At 36.1% G+C, this 23,892-nt stretch overlaps 1 protein-coding gene across 1 annotated transcript in view; it reads right to left on the bottom strand.

Annotated features, from left to right (window-relative positions):
• LOC107565139 (FERM and PDZ domain-containing protein 3-like) overlaps positions 1–23,892 on the bottom strand; it is a 158,994-nt gene that overhangs the window by 23,097 nt on the left and 112,005 nt on the right. The gene's annotated exons all lie outside the window — the stretch shown is intronic.

Raw genomic sequence — 23,892 nt, 5'->3', positions numbered from 1 at the left:
ATGATGAATATTTTTTATGATTAGTTCATTGTAATTTTTTTTCTGATTAATTGTGCAGTCCTGGTTCATTTTCTAGTTGATTTGCTTGCAGGTTATATAACTTGGGATTTAAGAGCGCCGAATCATGGTTGTGTGCTACAGTCGTCTCAATGCAGGTTATATTACAGCAATGAAAGGCTCCTATTTAATTAACCTTATGTACATGTGCATTATTCATTCATCACAGCCGACAGACTGCAAACTTATTCAGCTCAAAGCCTTACAGCTGTATTGTGACACTGAGAAACAGAAGAGGCAACAAAAACAGTGATATTTATCCTTAAAAGCACCATTCACAGAAGCCTAGACTCGACGCTGCTTCCCAATACAAAAGCTAGTGACTCAACATATTAATTAGCGTTTTACTGGAGAAGGTTATTGCAAGATGTGATTTTTAATAATGGGCGGATGGTGAATAATGGAAGGATTTTAGGCTTGGCAAGAAATACACACCATATTTTAGTTTACGCTAAATGAGCATGCTGATGTTTTTATATGTCATGCATTTTTTGGATGTCTCACTTGTCTGACACCCATTTCAGTTCTTAGAGCCTCTATTAACTACACGATGAGGTGAATCAGGTGTTTTTGAGAAGGGATGCATACAAAATGTGTTTGTCTCAACCTTGCTTGGTCACCAAAACAAAAGGACCCAACCAGATGGACAATGTCTTTCTAGAGAAGAAATGATCCATCTGTTAGTACAACTGCAATGGGTCCAAAAGAGTAAAGCAATCCCTGTCCAGAGGGAAGATTATTATGTCTGCAGAGGTTCTGGGTGATACACAGCCATTGAAAAAGCAATCGTGAAATGCTCATCTCAGGGTCAAAATGGATTTTAGCGTTTAAAATAAATTGCTGGTAGCGGCTGGGAACAGCACTGTCTCCTTTAAGCAGCAGACATGATGTATAAGAATATTCACCGACCCCTGACAGAGCATCTTTCCAAGCGGAATAGAGAGATTAGAGGTTGTGCAGCCTCTTTTATGAATATAACAGGATTTAAGGATTTTTCCCAGCACAATAAGAAAAAGTGTCAGGCTGTCCTGTGTCTGCAAACCACACAGGTCTGTTATTAATGCTCAATACAATATTTATTTGAATAGATCAATTCTGGACATTCGTTTTGAGGTCTAAGTAAAAGTAATAGTTGAAAAAAAAAAGACACTGCTAAATGTCCACCTTTCACCAGTAAGTCCATTTACAATGGATAAAATACACCAAACTTTTATACTGCTGTTTGAAAATTTGGGAGTTTTAAAAGTTTGAAGATTTTAATTTTTTTTTTAAGTCTATTATGCTCATCAAGGCTGCATTTATGTGATCAAAAATACAGAAAAAAACAATCATATTGTGAAACATTGTTACAATTTAAAGTTACACAAGTAACAATATAAAAAAGTCTTGAGAGTCCAAATGCATTCACTGCAAGAAGAATCCTATCAGCTCTAAGTGTGATCACGAATGTGACATTACTTTTATACAACAGCTCAACAAGCATGAAGTTAATCTTGAGTGAGTTACATTTTAGACACAATGTCTGTTTTTCTCTGTTTGGCTAATGAAAGCAGTTGGATCAGAACATTTGTGCGTCTCAGAGCAACACTGCAGTGTTTCATTCCTGAATTAATCTATGTTTGAATTAATCATTTGAATCAGTGATTCAGTGATCCATTTATAAAGACTTGGTTCGTGTCTAAATGCAGGCCCGGCGCCAGAGGGCCTTGCCCCCCCCCACGGACATCCCTGTGCCCCCCTCTGGACTGAGGGGGATGGCCGGACTTTAGTTTCGCGTGTATAATAGTCTAACTCATAGTGTAAAATAGTCTAACTGATTGCTTTTAGATGGAAAAGCTGCCCATAACTCCTGGTCTAGTATCTGTTTTCTTCGTAATAATAGCATAACGAAATAGATTTGGCAAACAATCCAGTGTATCTGCCCTTCTGTTTTGGAAAGCGGCAAATGATTTTACAATGCATTTTTGCAGAGGGGAGCAAAGTAGCCAATCACAGACATGTTTGTTGATCTCTACAACGCAATGGCCAATCAGATGTGTTTAGGTTGGAATCCACGCACACACCGCTTTTTGTCCGATGTCGAGTTCTATCATGCTCGTTAACTTCGTTACAAATAAAAAAGTTTCATTGTGTGGTCACATTCATTGGTTAAAACGGAACTTTGTGAGATCGAAATGAATGAGTGACCGTTTTTAATAAATTTAAAGGGAGTGCTCTTTCCATGCTGTATACGAAAATATATTCAGAATTTAAATAAAACGTGTGTTTTTCATGCTTGACAAGCGACCACGTACGACACAGAGATAGCTAACTACTGCACTATATAGAAAAAGATAATAGCCTAATTTCAGGAGCACAAAGTGATGTGATTCTGCAACCGAGCCTGGTCCAAACGCAGGCTTTAGGTAAGGAAACGGTTATTAATTATTTGTATTGGCTGCCATACAGTCTATGGCTGCCATGCCAAATCATGCACCTGCTTGCTTTTCTCTTTAATTTAAGTGTTTTTGTGAACGTATATGTTTTAATAACAAATAATTGTAACATTTTACAATAAGGTTCCATTAGTTAATGTTAGCTAATGTATTAAAGTGTATTAAAGTGTTAGTTCATTATTGTAAAGTGTTACCCAAATTGAGCGTTCATTTGAAAGTAAGCGAAAATTGAAACTTTCGGAATTTTAACCCATTAATACTATCAGTTAAGTGGTTTAAAATGTTTTTTTTTTGTTGGTAAGTTTTTTTCTCCACAAATATTTTTAAGTTTGCTGCATTATAAAATAAAATTAAAAATGCTATACAGTATTTGTTTACTTGTGGGCTTGTGTCGGCACGTTACTTTATTTATATAATTTTATTCAGTTTTTACTCTTTATTCTTTACTCAGAAGCGCTGCTGTTGCGTGATAATTTGTGTGAATCCAGGTTTTGCGGTTGCTCTGTATCCTGCTGTTTGCACGTTAAAACTAAATATTTGTTGGTATTTTTAATGTATTATCACAGATGCTTGTCCATTCTATTTTTATTTAATACTAATTTATATTTCTAATTTGATCAGTTAATGGTTAATATTCGGATAACGAGCAGCGGTTGTCGGTCAGGAAAATTAACTGTAATGAGCATCCCTTATGCTAACTTATAAATACAGAGAAGATCTGACGGTCTGCACAAAGTCTAAGATCATTGGATATCCTTGAAGAGTCTGGTCAACACTTCTCCAGAACATAACCCTGAAATGAGACATACAAACCATTATAACAAAACCAAGCAGACACTTGCGCAGTTTCTTGCTTTAGGCAGCGTCTTTCATCAATTATATCAGCCCTGCTGAACAGAGAGACATTCACACAGGACATGAAAACTCCAACAATATAATAACTGATCCAACAATATGGAGTGTGTAACCTACTCATCTCTTTATGCTGTGGTCCAAAGGCCTAGTCAAGATGACTGAAACAACCAATAGCACAAAATCTTACGAACGAAACTGCCATTATGTTGAGTTGATTGGCAATGACTTTCCAGACAACAAATGCTTCTGGAATCACATTAGCATGATGCATATGTCAAAGGGAATGAAGGTTTCATCTGGAACGAACAGAAGAGGAGGGTTATTCGGCTGGATGTGGGCGGCACGGGGAAATGAAGAATGAGACGCTGCAAAGTGCTGAGGGTGGATCGAGATGTGAGCGATGGAAATTTGCAGCATTGGCAGATGTGAGATGCTCTCGGCCCTCGTGATAACGTAAGCTGCGGCCTGTGACGTCTTGTGGGCTGAGAGTGATTTTGAAGCTCGCCCGGATGTGCCATTTCTCTGCTCCTCAGTCAGCTTTCATGATATACGGAGCTTCCCGCTGTCAGCGGCTCTGGCTCAGGACTGGCAGCAGTCCATGCTTTGACTAACTGTTTACACACTGATTGAGCTATGAAGTGACAAAGTGAGTCAAAGTTGAAGTCATTAGTATAAGAGAGTCCCAAGAGGCTTCAGTCTGTCTGTGCGCAAGTCCTTTCCTTACTGACAGGAAACAATATATGTGGATTGGGAAAACACCTCATCACTGGCTCGCTATCAATCTCTTCTGAATAACAGACTGCACCTCCAATAATGCCTTGTTAAAGGTGTGCAGAGGAGACATCATGCCGCATGGTCTCATAAGAAACGGTAATAAGGTGTTTAATATGTTCTGTCATTCCTATTATGAAGTGCATTTTCATGTCCCTTTATATATGTTATAGCATAGTGGATACACTGTAAAACTCACAAATTTGAAATAAGAAGATCACAACAGTTAAGAGAATCAAAATTATGTGAACACAGGGGTGAATGATACATATGGAGGTTGCCATATTTGCCCTGTTCCTGGGTGCAATGCAACTTTAAAAAAATGTATGGTGTTCTTCAGTTTTCGGAGGAATATTGTTTTAATTGGTAATCACTCTATGCTGTATGTTTTTCTGGTTCTCAGTGGCTGAATTGAGTATGTAGTTTCCTACCCTGTTACTCTGGTGTAAAATCCCTTTTAAAAGTGCATGGGGAATGTGCTTGGTAGGTAAAGTGCTTTTCAGTAGGTAACAACAGAACAAAAATGTGTGAGTATTAACAATGGATTATCTATGGATTTGAATTCGGTGATGTTTTGTGGTTTTAGTTGACTCATAAAATACTAATTTCAAAACACCAGTTGATGCATTAAAAAAAACAAAAAAACATGGTGATTTCCATACGATCCCAGTATCTGATGAAGCAAAAATAAGTGTGTGTGAGAAAAATACTAATAATTTAATAATTTTTTAACTATAAACCATTGAATATTATGTTATTATGTGAATTATAATGCAAGTACTGTGTGAAACTCATGAGAAGTATACCACACTGCTTATAGTTTAAAAAGCTTCAAATATGAGTATTTTTCTTACACACATCTATCATTTCACTTCAGAAGACATTGATTCATCAGCTGGTGTCATATGGATTACCATCGGGATCATTTTGAGTTTTTGAAGCATCAACTTTGAACTTGCATTATGTGGACTCAGAGATGGATTATTTTCTAAAAATCTTCTTTTGTGTTCATATGAAGAAAGTAAGTCTATATAGATCTGGGATGGCATGAGGGTAAGTAAATGAAGAGACCATTTTCATTCATTATAAATGATAATCTTGATGAGAGCATACTTCTGAAATTCTGATTATAAATTACAACACAAACATATTTATTTTTAAAGGAGTCTCATAGTTCAAATGACTTGGTGGCTGTAGAGTGGAGAAGGGACTGTGAACACAAGTCTGCAAGTCCTGGCCTGACTGTCAGTGTGACGTCTCTGGGAACTGTGATTATATACACCATCAGGTGGGAGGAGAACACTCACTCGCTCAAACACTCACTGTGTTGCATAAGGTGCTCAGCAAATAATACACTTCTGCAAGTCAACATGAATCAAAATTCTCTCCATTTACTGTCTCAATGCACATTCCTGATCTTATTGCGCATGATTCATCAGTGCATCTCAATCCAATATATATAAAAAGGTTGCAATTTTCTTAAAAATATAATGTAATAATAGGGTAAATTCAGGTTAACTGGAACAGATGACTGTGAAAAAAATGTCCCAATTAACCTCAAATCCTCCCTAACTTACACCATCTCCACTGGCTTTCTAACATAGGGCCACTTTTTGCGAACCAATGGATAAAATCAATGCTTTTTTCTTTGTAAGCACTCAGAAATGAACGGATTTCGAACACTGTAAAAAATCTGATGCTTCGAGATTTGATGGCCCATTCTACACTGCAAACTTTATATATAAGGAGGCAAGATCATTCGATGCAAAATCATAAAAAAATGACACATACACAAAACACAGAGTCTGACAATACTAAAACACTGTATGTCTTGTATGTTTATGGCACATGAAATATTCAATCATTTGTGAAAACATAACTTATTTTAATTCTCTGCTATTCTAATTCAAGGTTATCTGAGTGTCAATGTAGAAATGTAAGAAAAATACTTTCAGAGCTGTGCTCTTGCATCCTTGAAAGCTCCTGTCTCCTGTTCTTCAGAATGCCTCCTTTTGTGTTCGACGAAAGAAAGAAAGTCATACAGCTTTGCAATGACACAAGAGTGAATAAATATGAACAGAACTGTCATTTTTGCGTGAACTAGTCCTTCGAACTCTTTGGATGTTGTTAACAGAAGAGCAAACCCTATGACAGGCGATCTACTCGAGCATCTCTGCACACAAGCAATGCATTGTCTCGCTATATTATTTATATGAGCATCTCCTGTGCATCTAATAAACTATAGCACAACACAACAGTTTCCTTTCGGCTGGAGTCTTGGCATGGTCCAGGCGGCCTCACTGACTGTCTGACTTCATGTTGCACCAAGGGTGATGAATGTTCTTTTTAGCTGTGTGTTTTCTGCTCGTGTGTTGAGAATACCAAGTGCCTAGGCCGCCAGTGTGCAATTATCTGGCAGGCTGGCTTGCAGGGGTTTTAGCCTCTTTCTGTGCACACACACACACACACACACACACACACACACACACACACACAGTAATGAGTGTGTGGCACAAGGCACTTTAAACCCTATGACAGGCGATCTACTCGAGCATCTCTGCACACAAGCAATGCATTGTCTCGCTATATTATTTATATGAGCATCTCCTGTGCATCTAATAAACTATAGCACAACACAACAGTTTCCTTTCGGCTGGAGTCTTGGCATGGTCCAGGCGGCCTCACTGACTGTCTGACTTCATGTTGCACCAAGGGTGATGAATGTTCTTTTTAGCTGTGTGTTTTCTGCTCGTGTGTTGAGAATACCAAGTGCCTAGGCCGCCAGTGTGCAATTATCTGGCAGGCTGGCTTGCAGGGGTTTTAGCCTCTTTCTGTGCACACACACACACACACACACACACACACACACACACACACACACACAGTAATGAGTGTGTGGCACAAGGCACTTTAACCCCACCCTCTGAAAGAAGCACTGTCCCAGCATTTTATTACCGCATGCATTTATCTCGGCAAACACAGAAGTGTGGGGAAATCAAAATCACTTGATCTTTTGCAGAGCGCCATCGAGGACCAAAGATGCCCGAGCTGAAGTTTGAGAGCATCTATCAATGCTCACCATGACAGGGTATTTATAATGTGCTGGACTGCTAATTATATTGCAGAAAAGAAAAATGTACTGATGTATATCCTGTTGAATGTTGCTTAAGGGTTTCACATTCACAATGTAACCCCTGGCGGTGAGGATGAATTACATCTCTACAATTTTTTTCCACTGCTTACACACAAAATCTTTACTTGAGGAGGAGTATTGCATTTTGTGAGTACAATTCTTGGATTTGTGTGAAAAGTTTTGACAATGTGTGTAAGCAGTTGAAAAAAACTGTAATGAGATTCAGCATTTGTTAAAAATCTGCTAAATAACAACTACTAACATAGCCAACAATCTAAAGCTAAAAAGTTTAATCTTGAAAATTGTGAAAAAAAGTGAAAATTATTATTTTGTCATCATTTATTCATCACATATTTTGCTATTGCAATTAATTTTACAATTTTGCAATTAATAAATAATCAAAAGTAAAGTGTCTATAAAATAAAATACAAATAAATCAGTTTTACAGTCTTGCTTAGATAGTTTTTTCTACATGTAGGTCTGCAATCTGAGCTTTGCTTGCTTCCACTCATTAAAAAAAAAGAATGTGTCTACATGACAAGACAAGAATACAGATGGGGGTGTGCATCTCTTCACAAGACCTTGCCCAACATACTGTATGTGTATCTGCATAGTAGTAATTACCCCTTTCTCATAGTGTAGAGATTTATGCAAAGCACCCCAGTGATTATTACATAAAGGTTTTCTGTAGCTGCAGAAGCGCTGTACGTTTCTCCAGGACTTATACTACAGAAGCACAGCGAGTTGACAAGACAATCAGTGGCACATCAGCAATAGTGTGAAAGATAAAGAGAAAACTTAACCTAGTTAAGGCAGTATGGAGGATTCTGGCGTATCAGAGCTTTGTGTGGGAGGCCATGTGAGTAATTTGTCAGAGCTGCCTATTATCAGCTACCCCTGCCATGTTCAATCCAAGAGTGTATATATATATATATATATAGAATGTTATTACTAACACTTAATGATCTCAGATCAATACTGTAGGTGGTCTTGCCTATGGCTCTCACAGACACAAAAGAAAAAGACACGGGAGTGAATTTCAGCGAGCACCTAAAGCCTGCTGTGAATGTGAGGAGGCCAGGCGCAAAATACAGGAGAAAGTCATGTGAGACGAGCCAGAGTTTCCACAACGCTGCACATCTGTCAATAACAGATATACAGTATTTATGTGCAGCGTAAATGGTTGGAGTAAATAAAACCTATTTACTTTTGGTCACGGCTGAATTGAAACAAGCTTAAAATGACTTGAAACTTGAAGTGATTAAGTGAGCTAGTAGTCAAGGAAAATGCAAGTATGTAACTGCATCCATCACTACACCTGTGGGGTTTGGATACTAATGGACAAAAAATAGTTTGTAGTGTAAAATAAAGCATAATAAATTAACTATGCTTGTTATTGTATTATTATAGTTTGGCAGAGGCTATTTGCATTAAGTACAAATAGAGTTAAAGGGATAGTTCACTCAGGACAGAAAGTACATGGATTGCATTTTGTGTCATATTTTGATAAACTTTGATATCTCACGACTTTGTGTGCTTTTTCTGGGAAAGTCGTCATGAGCTGCTGTGCTAATGGCGTCTCATGATGCAGTCACGCACAGAAGACCAGGGGCCAAGATCTGGAGTTCTGTTGGGGGGATAAAATACAACTTTACATTTCCGTTTGTTTTTCGCCAAACCCTATGCCTCAAGAACATTTTGAATATATGCCTTTGCCATCAAGATGGGCTATTTGTACTTGGTATAAACAGAAAAAACATAAAATTGATCAATTCAATGTGACATATAAATGTCAAATGCAACATAAATTTACATTTGCCTTAAAAACATCATCTCATACCATTTGCTTTCTGTTTCTGTTTGCCTATTACATTATATTTATTTTGTATTGGTAGACAGCTAATCAATTTCTATACTAAACACTTTGATTAACTTTTAATTTAGTTTCTAGTGCAAAATGTTGTGACTATACTGAAAACATTCTTTTCTAAATGTGAAGAATCTATGGACTGCATCAAGCTATTTCTCCTCTGTGATTCATACTTCTTTATCTTGGTGATTCACATTTCACGCTAATTTAATCAATCTCAAAAGCCCTACTCTCAGAAACAACAAACTCTTCATTCATCAACCAACTGTGGATCTCTTGCTATTGCCATATGCACATCACGCCATATGTTCAGCATAGCTTCATCCATCAGTGAGGGATCATTCACATGAGATGAATGCAAGGCAATAAACAGGCTGATGGAGAAGATCACAGAGCTAGAGACACATGTGAACGATAGCTGCAGTTAGTGAGAATAAAAAGCATTCACTCATTGTTTTGGATGTGGTTATGAGTGACAACTTGGCCTCATGGCTGAAGGGAAACACAACATTACTCTCCTGTTCCTGTTAGGCTTTCAAACAGGTTCCCCGCTCAGTCAGGCACCTGTTGAAAAGCCTGGTAAATGTGGCATTATTATTACATTGAAAAAAAAACAAAAAATTTGTTTTTGCAGAAACAATTTTCACTTCGAAAATGCTAGCCATTTTTACACGTACAAAGAAATTCTGAAATTGTATTTTCTTATATAACACACCAATAATCTTTTATTTACAACTTAAAAAAATATCACACACACACACAGGTTTGTTTTTATGGTTTATGGGGACTCTCCATAGGTGTAATGGTTTTTATACTGTACAGACCGTATATTCTATTGCCCTACACCAACCCTACCCCTAAACCTACCCCTCACAGGAAACTTTCTGCATTTTTAGATTTTCAAAAAAACTCATTCTGAATTATTTATAAGCCTTTTGAATTACGGGGACACTGAAAATGTCCTCATAAATCACCTTCTCGTTGTAATACCTATGTCATACAGTTAACACAGTGATCTGAATACTTTGTAATTTTCCTAAACAGATTGTACGTTTTCATTAATTTCATACAAATTAGAAATCATGCAAATCATTTTCTCAAAACAATGTGCACAACACATATAAAAACACATAAAGTGTTGTACTATGATTGTTGATAGTGCAGATTTTTAGTCCTCCAGGGACAACTTCTGTTATTTACTGTAAATGTCAAAACATTTTTCAGAATTTAAGTTTGAGATCATTCAAGGTGGACAATCAAGATTATTTTGAATGGAACGGGAGCATTGTTGACATGGTGGTCCAGAACAACACCTCCAGCCTCAAAGTAAGAGGCCTGGAGAGATGTTGAGACAGGAGCTTTTCAAGCATGGATTCAAACTTCTTACTGTACATTTTGCTACATGCAAATATGTAGTCTAGATAAGATGCAATGAAATTCTCTTCCAGATGTAAATGAAAGGCAAGATCAGTAATTCAGGATAATTCATGTATACAACATTTGTACGTAAGTTTAAAGGGGCAATTCGTTTTTTCTCATGGGTGAAAGCAGTTGTTGGATAACAATTTTCATTTCGTTTAGATATACACAATATATATATATATATATATAACAAAACTACTGAAGAATTAAAACTGTTGAAGGATTGCAATAAACATGTATTTTCATTAGCATATTTGTGCATCTGCTGAATGTGTTTTATAATCAATAGAGAACACACCTATAGATTTGATGTTAATATTTACTTTGATGCATTACTAGAAAAAATTGCAGTGCTTCATTTTGCAGTAAAGCAGAACTGTTTGGTTAAGATACTTTTGTGTTTGGATGGCTGTGCTAATTGTTTTGAGTACATTGCATTGGAGAAAAGTGTCAAATCGATTGAGGAAAAACTGTAATAATTTAAAACAGTTGAGTACATTTTTTCAGGATTCTTTGATGAATAAAAACATCCAAAGATCAGCGTTTATCTAAAGATTCAGCTTTGAAATCACATGAATAAATTACACTTTCAAATATATTCAAATAGAAAACTTTTTTTTTTTTAACAGAGTAGAGATTATATTTTAAGGAATGTTAGTGGTTCCCAGTTCAGGTCCTGACCCCCCACGAGAAACACAGAGGTACGTGAACGTTCTTTTCATTATCCAAATAACTAATTGTTGCACAGCCTGTATTAATCAGTTCCTAAATGAAGCGACATACACATGGTTCAAAATCATGTTTGATGTTTAACAGGTTGTGTATAGTGCAAGAAATGCGTTCAGTAACCACAGCAGCAACAGGAAGACAATGTCATTGCTGTGAGGAAACAGTAACTAAGCTCAGCTTGAATGAACTCATGTGAAAAAATAAAATGCGAATTAGCATGAACTTAGTAAGGGAGAGCAACAAGATTATTTATGCAGAGCAAATCAGCATGTTTATTAACATAGGGTTATATAAGCAATGCTAAATAGAAGGTTTGCATGCAAGGTACTCTTATATTATGCACGTAAAAAACAAGAATATTTATTAGACCGTAAGATATTAATAGATGTTAATGAGTTAAATCAAGTAGTGAGAAACAAAATATAATGTACATTTACAAATGGAGAATTTAAGCTGGCACAAGTACATTGTGCTTATAAAGAAATATGCATTTCACCTTCAGTGTCAGTGAGCTCAATCGCCCATTAGAAACAATAGATTAATGTACTAATTAAGCATATTAAGTAATACTTAGAGTGTGAGAATATGCAATTTGTGTTCAAAGTTTGTTTCTCAGGGATTTTAATGGAATAATAAGGTTGTTGCTTGTGAATATTAAGTAACTAAACAATGCTTGGGAATATTATGTTTTTATGAACTTGTTAAGAGAAGACAATTAATTCATTCGTGCACTTAGAAATGTTATCTATTCACGTTCAACTGGGCTAAGCAATTGTAAGCCTGATTAGCTTTGACGAAAGATTGTCTTTCAGGCACACTGGTGTCATTTTATCTTGGTGGGAGCATTCACATCTTAATTAAGAAACCTTAAAAATTACTGCAACGCATGGCAACCAGACACAACACGCTAATTCCTGTAAGACTGTAAGACCTGCCTGTTGCTCCCTATTAATTCTGAAGAGCTTGATTTGCTTGTTCAGGTGTGTTTGAATAGGCCTTGTCCATATGAAAACGCATCTTTTTCTCTCCATTTTGGGCTTCTGTCCACACTGAGACGTCGTTTTTGTCAAGGAAAATTTAACTTTTTAAAAACAAAGTGGATAAATTGAAAAGATATTTCTGCAAATAAAATGATCCTGCCAGAAGAACTGCATGCACAATTAATATGTCTGTTCCTTCTGTATCATCTCAGTGAGCTTTTATGAGGTTTTACACATTCGTAGAATTTAAAGTCCATGCAATGCAATATTAAATGTGTGTTCCGAATTTGTCACACCACATATATGTAGTCTAGATAAGATGCAATGAAATTCTCTTCCAGATGTAAATGAAAGGCAAGATCAGTAATTCAGGATAATTCATGTATACAACATTTGTACGTAAGTTTAAAGGGGCAATTCGTTTTTTCTCATGGGTGAAAGCAGTTGTTGGATAACAATTTTCATTTTGTTTAGATATACACAATATATATATATATATATATAACAAAACTACTGAAGAATTAAAACTGTTGAAGGATTGCAATAAACATGTATTTTCATTAGCATATTTGTGCATCTGCTGAATGTGTTTTATAATCAATAGAGAACACACCTATAGATTTGATGTTAATATTTACTTTGATGCATTACTAGAAAAAATTGCAGTGCTTCATTTTGCAGTAAAGCAGAACTGTTTGGTTAAGATACTTTTGTGTTTGGATGGCTGTGCTAATTGTTTTGAGTACATTGCATTGGAGAAAAGTGTCAAATCGATTGAGGAAAAACTGTAATAATTTAAAACAGTTGAGTACATTTTTTCAGGATTCTTTGATGAATAAAAACATCCAAAGATCAGCGTTTATCTAAAGATTCAGCTTTGAAATCACATGAATAAATTACACTTTCAAATATATTCAAATAGAAAACTTTTTTTTTTTTACCATCTCTCTCAACTGTCAAATACCGCTACAAGCTGAATAGATGCTCTAGCAGCTTAATTTAAATAAGGAGACCAAGCTGTTTTGTAAATTATCGCAACCAGGCTAATATGCATTTGCGTGACGAAGACATAGCTAGTTAGCAAACTGTAAACTGTAACTAACAGTAATGACAGTAACTCGCGACAGAGTGGGCAAAGCACTGATGCTAATGCACTCTAGTTAGACCAACACTGCGCAGACCAACCAGTGTGTGATATGTGAGAGTGATTCAAATGAGCTGTCTGCTCTCTTATAGCTCTCACCGTACTTTGGTGTCACACAGGAAGACAATGTCATTGCTGTGAGGAAACAGTAACTAAGCTCAGCTTGAATGAACTCATGTGAAAAAATAAAATGCGAATTAGCATGAACTTAGTAAGGGAGAGCAACAAGATTATTTATGCAGAGCAAATCAGCATGTTTATTAACATAGGGTTATATAAGCAATGCTAAATAGAAGGTTTGCATGCAAGGTACTCTTATATTATGCACGTAAAAAACAAGAATATTTATTAGACCGTAAGATATTAATAGATGTTAATGAGTTAAATCAAGTAGTGAGAAACAAAATATAATGTACATTTACAAATGGAGAATTTAAGCTGGCACAAGTACATTGTGCTTATAAAGAAATATGCATTTCACCTTCAGTGTCAGTGAGCTCAATCGCCCATTAGAAACAATAGATTAATGTACTAATTAAGCATATTAAGTAATACTTAGAGTGTGAGAATATGCAATTTGTGTTCAAAGTTTGTTTCTCAGGGATTTTAATGGAATAATAAGGTTGTTGCTTGTGAATATTAAGTAACTAAACAATGCTTGGGAATATTATGTTTTTATGAACTTGTTAAGAGAAGACAATTAATTCATTCGTGCACTTAGAAATGTTATCTATTCACGTTCAACTGGGCTAAGCAATTGTAAGCCTGATTAGCTTTGACGAAAGATTGTCTTTCAGGCACACTGGTGTCATTTTATCTTGGTGGGAGCATTCACATCTTAATTAAGAAACCTTAAAAATTACTGCAACGCATGGCAACCAGACACAACACGCTAATTCCTGTAAGACTGTAAGACCTGCCTGTTGCTCCCTATTAATTCTGAAGAGCTTGATTTGCTTGTTCAGGTGTGTTTGAATAGGCCTTGTCCATATGAAAACGCATCTTTTTCTCTCCATTTTGGGCTTCTGTCCACACTGAGACGTCGTTTTTGTCAAGGAAAATTTAACTTTTTAAAAACAAAGTGGATAAATTGAAAATATATTTCTGCAAATAAAATGATCCTGCCAGAAGAACTGCATGCACAATTAATATGTCTGTTCCTTCTGTATCATCTCAGTGAGCTTTTATGAGGTTTTACACATTCGTAGAATTTAAAGTCCATGCAATGCAATATTAAATGTGTGTTCCGAATTTGTCACACCACATAAAAATGTGTTATTAACCACCCAGCCAAATTTGAATGATAAAAAAGCCAAGTAAATAAAATAAGGTATCAAAATCTTTAAAAATGCTAGGGGCGTGTCCGCTGGCGGTACAGAAACCACGCCCACTCGCGGGAAAGCTGCCATCTCTCTCAACTGTCAAATACCGCTACAAGCTGAATAGATGCTCTAGCAGCTTAATTTAAATAAGGAGACCAAGCTGTTTTGTAAATTATCGCAACCAGGCTAATATGCATTTGCGTGACGAAGACATAGCTAGTTAGCAAACTGTAAACTGTAACTAACAGTAATGACAGTAACTCGCGACTGAGTGGGCAAAGCACTGATGCTAATGCACTCTAGTTAGACCAACACTGCGCAGACCAACCAGTGTGTGATATGTGAGAGTGATTCAAATGAGCTGTCTGCTCTCTTATAGCTCTCACCGTACTTTGGTGTCACTCACCAGTTGGTCTGCACAGCGCTAGTTTAAGTCGAACACAGCTCTTATAGTGTTACGAGAGGGGCCCTGTTCAGTGGCTCCGTTGCGTCATCGAGTCATGATTTTAACCCCACCCCAAAAAATCCTGAAAACAAAAAACTGTTTAACGGTCTAACTCCACAATTAAGTACTGCATAGATCATAGTCTTTGTAACATGTTTCAGTAATGCATTTCTAACATTTATAATGCGTACAATTCTCAGAATTGAGTTTACACTGACTTTAACGTTTTTTCGACGTTTCAGTGTGGATGAGAAACTTTTGGAAAAACCACTAATGTGGACAGAGAGTTTTTAAAAATGAAAACGGCATTTTCAAATGTATCCCTAGCCTAAGTGTATCTCGACGGCCAGAGTTTCCCTGCTGTAAGGGCTGCACTGTAACCTAGGTGCTCAGAACCCAACCCTGTTCCCGGAGGCACACCAACACTACACATTTTGGATGTATCCCTAATCTGACCCATCTGTAGCAGGTTTTGGAGTCTTTACTAACAAGCTGATGAGTTGAATCAGATGTGCTTGATTAGGAAGAGTCTGAAAATGTGTATTGTTGGTGTGCCTCCAGTAACAGGGCTGGGAAACAGTGGGTTACAGCACACAACACCAACAGCAGGGTATATCAACAAGCCATCATCATTGATCACTATATTCAAGTGGAAATATTTATTTGCATTCATAATGCATTCTGCAGTTCTCAGTTTGCTATGGGGACTTGTAACAGCAGCAGCAGTGATGCGATGCCTTTTCCAGGTGGCCATTGGCTGTTTGTAATGCATATTACACATTTGTAAAGATGTACACATGACGTCACAGTAGACTGCCGCTATACCAACTGAGTGGCAGAAAGACTGCGTGGCAGCATTAGTGTTCACCTTGAAACACTTGTAAAATGGGAAAGAGCTCTTGTTCAATTGACTGCACAAATGGGTTCAATAAGAAAATAAGCTATCTTTTTACAGTCTGCCAAAAACTACAGAAATAGAGGTAAATGGATCACTGCAATTTGCAGAAACAATTGGATTCCAGGCACCCAAAAGTGGATTTGTAATTACTGTTTTGTAGATTCTTGGCTTTGATTTTCTAGCAGGTTTAGATAGTAAATAAAACCTATTTACTTTTGGTCACGGCTGAATTGAAACAAGCTTAAAATGACTTGAAACTTGAAGTGATTAAGTGAGCTAGTAGTCAAGGAAAATGCAAGTATGTAACTGCATCCATCACTACACCTGTGGGGTTTGGATACTAATGGACAAAAAATAGTTTGTAGTGTAAAATAAAGCATAATAAATTAACTATGCTTGTTATTGTATTATTATAGTTTGGCAGAGGCTATTTGCATTAAGTACAAATAGAGTTAAAGGGATAGTTCACTCAGGACAGAAAGTACATGGATTGCATTTTGTGTCATATTTTGATAAACTTTGATATCTCACGACTTTGTGTGCTTTTTCTGGGAAAGTCGTCATGAGCTGCTGTGCTAATGGCGTCTCATGATGCAGTCACGCACAGAAGACCAGGGGCCAAGATCTGGAGTTCTGTTGGGGGGATAAAATACAACTTTACATTTCCGTTTGTTTTTCGCCAAACCCTATGCCTCAAGAACATTTTGAATATATGCCTTTGCCATCAAGATGGGCTATTTGTACTTGGTATAAACAGAAAAAACATAAAATTGATCAATTCAATGTGACATATAAATGTCAAATGCAACATAAATTTACATTTGCCTTAAAAACATCATCTCATACCATTTGCTTTCTGTTTCTGTTTGCCTATTACATTATATTTATTTTGTATTGGTAGACAGCTAATCAATTTCTATACTAAACACTTTGATTAACTTTTAATTTAGTTTCTAGTGCAAAATGTTGTGACTATACTGAAAACATTCTTTTCTAAATGTGAAGAATCTATGGACTGCATCAAGCTATTTCTCCTCTGTGATTCATACTTCTTTATCTTGGTGATTCACATTTCACGCTAATTTAATCAATCTCAAAAGCCCTACTCTCAGAAACAACAAACTCTTCATTCATCAACCAACTGTGGATCTCTTGCTATTGCCATATGCACATCACGCCATATGTTCAGCATAGCTTCATCCATCAGTGAGGGATCATTCACATGAGATGAATGCAAGGCAATAAACAGGCTGATGGAGAAGATCACAGAGCTAGAGACACATGTGAACGATAGCTGCAGTTAGTGAGAATAAAAAGCATTCACTCATTGTTTTGGATGTGGTTATGAGTGACAACTTGGCCTCATGGCTGAAGGGAAACACAACATTACTCTCCTGTTCCTGTTAGGCTTTCAAACAGGTTCCCCGCTCAGTCAGGCACCTGTTGAAAAGCCTGGTAAATGTGGCATTATTATTACATTGAAAAAAAAACAAAAAATTTGTTTTTGCAGAAACAATTTTCACTTCGAAAATGCTAGCCATTTTTACACGTACAAAGAAATTCTGAAATTGTATTTTCTTATATAACACACCAATAATCTTTTATTTACAACTTAAAAAAATATCACACACACACACAGGTTTGTTTTTATGGTTTATGGGGACTCTCCATAGGTGTAATGGTTTTTATACTGTACAGACCGTATTTTCTATTGCCCTACACCAACCCTACCCCTAAACCTACCCCTCACAGGAAACTTTCTGCATTTTTAGATTTTCAAAAAAACTCATTCTGAATTATTTATAAGCCTTTTGAATTACGGGGACACTGAAAATGTCCTCATAAATCACCTTCTCGTTGTAATACCTATGTCATACAGTTAACACAGTGATCTGAATACTTTGTAATTTTCCTAAACAGATTGTACGTTTTCATTAATTTCATACAAATTAGAAATCATGCAAATCATTTTCTCAAAACAATGTGCACAACACATATAAAAACACATAAAGTGTTGTACTATGATTGTTGATAGTGCAGATTTTTAGTCCTCCAGGGACAACTTCTGTTATTTACTGTAAATGTCAAAACATTTTTCAGAATTTAAGTTTGAGATCATTCAAGGTGGACAATCAAGATTATTTTGAATGGAACGGGAGCATTGTTGACATGGTGGTCCAGAACAACACCTCCAGCCTCAAAGTAAGAGGCCTGGAGAGATGTTGAGACAGGAGCTTTTCAAGCATGGATTCAAACTTCTTACTGTACATTTTGCTACATGCAAATATGTAGTCTAGATAAGATGCAATGAAATTCTCTTCCAGATGTAAATGAAAGGCAAGATCAGTAATTCAGGATAATTCATGTATACAACATTTGTACGTAAGTTTAAAGGGGCAATTCGTTTTTTCTCATGGGTGAAAGCAGTTGTTGGATAACAATTTTCATTTCGTTTAGATATACACAATATATATATATATATATATAACAAAACTACTGAAGAATTAAAACTGTTGAAGGATTGCAATAAACATGTATTTTCATTAGCATATTTGTGCATCTGCTGAATGTGTTTTATAATCAATAGAGAACACACCTATAGATTTGATGTTAATATTTACTTTGATGCATTACTAGAAAAAATTGCAGTGCTTCATTTTGCAGTAAAGCAGAACTGTTTGGTTAAGATACTTTTGTGTTTGGATGGCTGTGCTAATTGTTTTGAGTACATTGCATTGGAGAAAAGTGTCAAATCGATTGAGGAAAAACTGTAATAATTTAAAACAGTTGAGTACATTTTTTCAGGATTCTTTGATGAATAAAAACATCCAAAGATCAGCGTTTATCTAAAGATTCAGCTTTGAAATCACATGAATAAATTACACTTTCAAATATATTCAAATAGAAAACTTTTTTTTTTTTAACAGAGTAGAGATTATATTTTAAGGAATGTTAGTGGTTCCCAGTTCAGGTCCTGACCCCCCACGAGAAACACAGAGGTACGTGAACGTTCTTTTCATTATCCAAATAACTAATTGTTGCACAGCCTGTATTAATCAGTTCCTAAATGAAGCGACATACACATGGTTCAAAATCATGTTTGATGTTTAACAGGTTGTGTATAGTGCAAGAAATGCGTTCAGTAACCACAGCAGCAACAGGAAGACAATGTCATTGCTGTGAGGAAACAGTAACTAAGCTCAGCTTGAATGAACTCATGTGAAAAAATAAAATGCGAATTAGCATGAACTTAGTAAGGGAGAGCAACAAGATTATTTATGCAGAGCAAATCAGCATGTTTATTAACATAGGGTTATATAAGCAATGCTAAATAGAAGGTTTGCATGCAAGGTACTCTTATATTATGCACGTAAAAAACAAGAATATTTATTAGACCGTAAGATATTAATAGATGTTAATGAGTTAAATCAAGTAGTGAGAAACAAAATATAATGTACATTTACAAATGGAGAATTTAAGCTGGCACAAGTACATTGTGCTTATAAAGAAATATGCATTTCACCTTCAGTGTCAGTGAGCTCAATCGCCCATTAGAAACAATAGATTAATGTACTAATTAAGCATATTAAGTAATACTTAGAGTGTGAGAATATGCAATTTGTGTTCAAAGTTTGTTTCTCAGGGATTTTAATGGAATAATAAGGTTGTTGCTTGTGAATATTAAGTAACTAAACAATGCTTGGGAATATTATGTTTTTATGAACTTGTTAAGAGAAGACAATTAATTCATTCGTGCACTTAGAAATGTTATCTATTCACGTTCAACTGGGCTAAGCAATTGTAAGCCTGATTAGCTTTGACGAAAGATTGTCTTTCAGGCACACTGGTGTCATTTTATCTTGGTGGGAGCATTCACATCTTAATTAAGAAACCTTAAAAATTACTGCAACGCATGGCAACCAGACACAACACGCTAATTCCTGTAAGACTGTAAGACCTGCCTGTTGCTCCCTATTAATTCTGAAGAGCTTGATTTGCTTGTTCAGGTGTGTTTGAATAGGCCTTGTCCATATGAAAACGCATCTTTTTCTCTCCATTTTGGGCTTCTGTCCACACTGAGACGTCGTTTTTGTCAAGGAAAATTTAACTTTTTAAAAACAAAGTGGATAAATTGAAAATATATTTCTGCAAATAAAATGATCCTGCCAGAAGAACTGCATGCACAATTAATATGTCTGTTCCTTCTGTATCATCTCAGTGAGCTTTTATGAGGTTTTACACATTCGTAGAATTTAAAGTCCATGCAATGCAATATTAAATGTGTGTTCCGAATTTGTCACACCACATAAAAATGTGTTATTAACCACCCAGCCAAATTTGAATGATAAAAAAGCCAAGTAAATAAAATAAGGTATCAAAATCTTTAAAAATGCTAGGGGCGTGTCCGCTGGCGGTACAGAAACCACGCCCACTCGCGGGAAAGCTGCCATCTCTCTCAACTGTCAAATACCGCTACAAGCTGAATAGATGCTCTAGCAGCTTAATTTAAATAAGGAGACCAAGCTGTTTTGTAAATTATCGCAACCAGGCTAATATGCATTTGCGTGACGAAGACATAGCTAGTTAGCAAACTGTAAACTGTAACTAACAGTAATGACAGTAACTCGCGACAGAGTGGGCAAAGCACTGATGCTAATGCACTCTAGTTAGACCAACACTGCGCAGACCAACCAGTGTGTGATATGTGAGAGTGATTCAAATGAGCTGTCTGCTCTCTTATAGCTCTCACCGTACTTTGGTGTCACTCACCAGTTGGTCTGCACAGCGCTAGTTTAAGTCGAACACAGCTCTTATAGTGTTACGAGAGGGGCCCTGTTCAGTGGCTCCGTTGCGTCATCGAGTCATGATTTTAACCCCACCCCAAAAAATCCTGAAAACAAAAAACTGTTTAACGGTCTAACTCCACAATTAAGTACTGCATAGATCATAGTCTTTGTAACATGTTTCAGTAATGCATTTCTAACATTTATAATGCGTACAATTCTCAGAATTGAGTTTACACTGACTTTAACGTTTTTTCGACGTTTCAGTGTGGATGAGAAACTTTTGGAAAAAACACTAATGTGGACAGAGAGTTTTTAAAAATGAAAACGGCATTTTCAAATGTATCCCTAGCCTAAGTGTATCTCGACGGCCAGAGTTTCCCTGCTGTAAGGGCTGCACTGTAACCTAGGTGCTCAGAACCCAACTCTGTTCCCGGAGGCACACCAACACTACACATTTTGGATGTATCCCTAATCTGACCCATCTGTAGCAGGTTTTGGAGTCTTTACTAACAAGCTGATGAGTTGAATCAGATGTGCTTGATTAGGAAGAGTCTGAAAATGTGTATTGTTGGTGTGCCTCCAGTAACAGGGCTGGGAAACAGTGGGTTACAGCACACAACACCAACAGCAGGGTATATCAACAAGCCATCATCATTGATCACTATATTCAAGTGGAAATATTTATTTGCATTCATAATGCATTCTGCAGTTCTCAGTTTGCTATGGGGACTTGTAACAGCAGCAGCAGTGATGCGATGCCTTTTCCAGGTGGCCATTGGCTGTTTGTAATGCATATTACACATTTGTAAAGATGTACACATGACGTCACAGTAGACTGCCGCTATACCAACTGAGTGGCAGAAAGACTGCGTGGCAGCATTAGTGTTCACCTTGAAACACTTGTAAAATGGGAAAGAGCTCTTGTTCAATTGACTGCACAAATGGGTTCAATAAGAAAATAAGCTATCTTTTTACAGTCTGCCAAAAACTACAGAAATAGAGGTAAATGGATCACTGCAATTTGCAGAAACAATTGGATTCCAGGCACCCAAAAGTGGATTTGTAATTACTGTTTTGTAGATTCTTGGCTTTGATTTTCTAGCAGGTTTAGATTTCAACATGTTTCATAAAATATATATTTTATATAAAATATTGTTCATAACTAATTTTCATAAACTTAAACCTCTATAACTTTTTTTTATGGTTTCACTTTTTAAACTTTTTTTACTTCAACAATAATCTGCCATGGGTCTTCTTTAAAATGAGACCATTACATTTTTGTCCACTATGGACCTATGTGTAATTTTTTTAAATTGAAGCTCAAGGGTTAAGTTGATATAAAAAAAAAATTGGTAACACCTTAGGCACCAATTCTCACTATTATCTAGTTGCTTATTGGCATGCATATTACTAGCATATTGGCTGTTCATTAGTATTTGTAAAGCACATATTAATGCCTTATTCTGCATGATAATATTTTAGATCCCTTAACCCTACCCCATACCTAAACTTAAGAATTACCTTACTAACTATTAATAAGCAGCAAACTCTGAGTTTATTGAGGCGAAAGTCATACTTAATAGTTAGTTAATAGTGAGAATTGTTTACTAAACTAAAGTGTAACCAGTATATTGAAACATAATTATCACTTCAATTTCACCAACAAATCCCATGCAACCAGCACAACAGTTTATTTGTATAGCACTTCACATTACACATCATTTCAAAGAAGTTTACAGAAAGTCATAATGTCTATAATGCCTTAGTGCTTTAACCCTCTGGGGTCTGAGGTGATTTTGGGGCCCTTGAGATGTTTTGACATGCCCTGACATTTGTGCTTATTTCAGCTACTTATAACGCACTATTATGCATGTATTTTTAACTCCAGATACTGTATGTTTGTAAGGTTCATAGATCAGGCACTGTCTGGTTGGTGCAAACATATTTTATCTTACATAACTCAAATTAGGTAAAAATGATGTCTCGCAGATGCTTTTTCTCTATTAAATTACTTTCTCAAGGCTTTCAAAGTGGTGGGAATATGTTCCACCCACAAATTACACATTTATCAAGAAAGCTGTGCCATTGATCATTACTGTTGCTTCCAAAATTAAAGACACTGAGCAGTGTCTTGCATGAGTAATAAAGAGTGACAACATGCGTTATACATTTAGAAAATAAATTATATAATTTAATTAAATTGTGTTGTTACCTGGATGATCACCAACTGATGCTTTAAGACCTGGGGGTGTAAACTTTTGAACATGATGATGATGTGATGATTTAGTACTGCCCTTTAGAAGCTACATAGTTACATGTTTCCCAGAAGACCAAATAAGTATGATATACCCCGATCATCAAAGACTGTAGAAGACCGACTAGATTCAACAGTCACTAAGTGTCATTGTTATTAATACATATAATAGTTAACTCTGCAATAATAATAATAATAACAATTACAAGTTACCCTACTTAAAATGTAATAAGTAGTGTAACTTTTCAATTACTTTATTAAAGTAATGTAACTGATTACATTTGATTACTTTCTGATTACTTTTCTAAATTTCTAATGTTTTCAATTGTTAATCATTTTCAAGCATGTAAACCAGGCAGGGTTAACCTTACAGTAGTACTGATAACTGTCAGACTTTCAAAATCCTTCGTCACTTGAATTAAGATTATAATATTAAAATTTTAAAGGAGACATTGCATGCAAAATATCATCATTTGCATATAAATGTGTCTTGGTAGTGTGTAGACACAACCACTCTACAATGAAAAAAATCCATTCACTCCTTTTTTTAAAATCCCCCAAAATCCTAAACCGTCTCAATTATTAAGCCGTTTTGATTTTCTGAGCAGTAGGAGGCCCCGCCCACAACCGCTGATGTACTGTCCAATATTAGCACGTTTTCGCCCTCAGCCAGTTGTACGAAGTACATAATTTTCTCCACGCTCCAGCAGCTGTAGCGACAATGTCTTGTAAGCAATGCAGGTGTTTTGTAGTTTTGTGATGTAGAAGAACATAAGAATCTTAATTTTCT

This window comes from Sinocyclocheilus grahami, unplaced genomic scaffold (genome assembly GCF_001515645.1).
Source record: "Sinocyclocheilus grahami isolate Dianchi unplaced genomic scaffold, SAMN03320097.WGS_v1.1 scaffold983.1, whole genome shotgun sequence".
Classification (NCBI taxonomy): Eukaryota; Metazoa; Chordata; class Actinopteri; order Cypriniformes; family Cyprinidae; genus Sinocyclocheilus; species Sinocyclocheilus grahami.
Note: the sequence above shows the minus strand (reverse complement) of the source record. Positions and strands in the feature narration are given on the sequence as shown.